This window comes from Herpailurus yagouaroundi, unplaced genomic scaffold (genome assembly GCF_014898765.1).
Source record: "Herpailurus yagouaroundi ecotype Mexico unplaced genomic scaffold, PumYag 141, whole genome shotgun sequence".
NCBI classification, from domain to species: Eukaryota; Metazoa; Chordata; class Mammalia; order Carnivora; family Felidae; genus Herpailurus; species Herpailurus yagouaroundi.
In genome coordinates this window covers 276588-278938 of record NW_024412396.1, presented here as the reverse complement: position 1 = coordinate 278938, position 2351 = coordinate 276588, and the positions used below count along the sequence as shown (strand labels likewise).

Genomic DNA, 2351 nt, shown 5'->3' with positions numbered 1-2351 from the left:
CAGAATCCAAAGCAGGCTCCAGGCCATGAGCTGTCAGCACAGAGCCTGATATTGGACTCTAACCCACAAACTATAAGATCCTGACCTGAGCTGAAGTCGATGCTTGACTGACTGAGCCACCAAGTCACCCTCAGAAGTTTTTTATCTTGATGAAGTCCCTGTAGTTCATATTTGCTCTCATTTCCCTTGCATTTGGCAACATGTCTAGTAAGAAGAGTTAATACCTCTTCTTTTCAAACTGTTCTAAAAATAGAAATGGAAGGAAAGCTTCCAAACCCATCCTATGATGCCAGCATTACTCTGATTCCAAAGTCAAGGACCCCACTAAAAAGGAGAATTACAGGCCAATATCCGTGATAAACATGGATGCAAAAATTCTCAGCAAGATACTAGCAAATCCAATTCAATACTACGTTAAAAGAATATTCACCATGATCAAGTGGGATTTGTTCCTGGGCAGTAGGACTGGTTCAATATTCACAAATCAATCAATGTGATACACCACATTAATAAAAGAAAAGATAAGAACCACATGATCCTGTCAATAGATGCAGAAGTATTGACAAGATACAACATCCATTCTTGATAAAAACCATCAATAAAATAATGGATGGAATATACCTTGGCATCATAAATGCCATATACAAAAGACCCATAGTTCATATCATCCTCAATGGGGAAAAAGTGAGAGCCTTTCCCCAAAAGTCAGGAACAAGACAAGGATGCCCACTCTCACCATTACTGTTCAATATAGTATTGGAAGTCTTAGCCTTAGCAGACAACTAAAAGAAATAAAGGGAATACAAAGTGGTAAGGAAGAAGTCACACATTTGCTATTTGCAGACGATATGATCCTCTATGTAGAAAACTCAAAACAGTCCACCCCAAAATTGCTGTAACTAATACATAAATTCAGCAAAGTTGCAGGATACAAAATCAACTTGTGGAAATCTGTTGCATTTCTATACACCAATAACAAAGCAGCAGAAAAACCAAGGAATCAATTCCATTTACAATTGCACCAAAAAACAATAAGTTACCTAGGAGTAAATCCAGCTAAAGAGGTAAAACATCTGTACCCTGAAAACTTATGAAAAAAATTGAAGAAACACAAAGAAATGGGAAAACATTTCATGCTCATGGATTGGAAGAATAAACATTGTTAAAATGCCTTTATTACCCAAAGTAATCTACACATTTAATGCAATTCCTATCAAAATACCATCAGCATTCTTCACAGCGCTAGATCAGTGTTAAAATTTGTATGGAACCACAAAAGCCCCCGAATAGCCAAAGCAATCCTGAAAAAGAAAAACAAAATTTGAAGCATCATGATTCTGGATTTCAACCTATATTACAAAGCTGTAGTCATCAAGGCAATATGGTACCTGCACAAAAACAGACAGATGAATGGAACAGAATATAAAACCCAGAAACGGACCCACAACTCTATGGTTAACTCATTTTTTTTTTCAACGTTTATTTATTTTTGGGAAAGAGAGAGACAGAGCATGAACAGGGGAGGGGCAGAGAGAGAGGGAGACACAGAATCGGAAACAGGCTCCAGGCTCTGAGCCGTCAGCCCAGAGCCCGACGCGGGGCTCAAACTCACGGACTGCGAGATCGTGACCTGGCTGAAGTCGGATGCTTAACCGACTGCGCCACCCAGGCGCCCCAATGGTTAACTCATTTTTGACAAAGCAAGAAAGAATATCCAATGTAAGAGCAGAATTCTTGTTTTGTTTCTGATTTTAGAGGGAAAGCATTCACTTTCACCATCAAGTATTCATGCCAGATGTAAGTTTTTGAAATGTTCTTTACAGATCAAAAATGTTTCAAACTTTGCCACAGTGGCAGTATCGTAGCCAATGAGGCTTATCTGAAGCGTGATTATTGCTAATTGAAAGCTTTTCATAGATCAAAGATGTTTTTGATGAATCGCAGTTCACTAAGAACTTTTATCAAGAAGGGATGTTGGTTAGAATGTATTTTAATATGTGCAGGTATATTACGTATAACTTAGATTCTTATGTGCCAACTTGGGCATTTACATCATCTAACAGGGTTTAAATGGGAAAACCAATGCCAAATTTCAAGCAACCTGGTTCTGAGAAAAGTTTTGCCCTTAACTTACATTCCATTTGTTAGTTGAGAGTTTGCTATACTAATGTTTGCTTTTTTAAGGAATTATCATGTAAACAGCATCAATAATTAAGCCCTACAAAGGGCCTGACAAAATAAAAACTGTTTCTCCGCATCTGGTGTTTTCATGGCAGCATACACTAGTGATGCAAATGGAATATGAGTATTTCCTTAGAAAAACACAGGGAATGAATCTATAAGCTTAATCA

At 37.8% G+C, this 2351-nt stretch overlaps 1 pseudogene; it reads left to right on the top strand.

Moving 5' to 3' along the window:
- The first annotated feature begins 1838 nt into the window (after positions 1–1838).
- On the top strand, positions 1839–2017 carry LOC121032549 (uncharacterized; annotated as a pseudogene).
- The last annotated feature ends 334 nt before the right edge of the window (positions 2018–2351 follow it).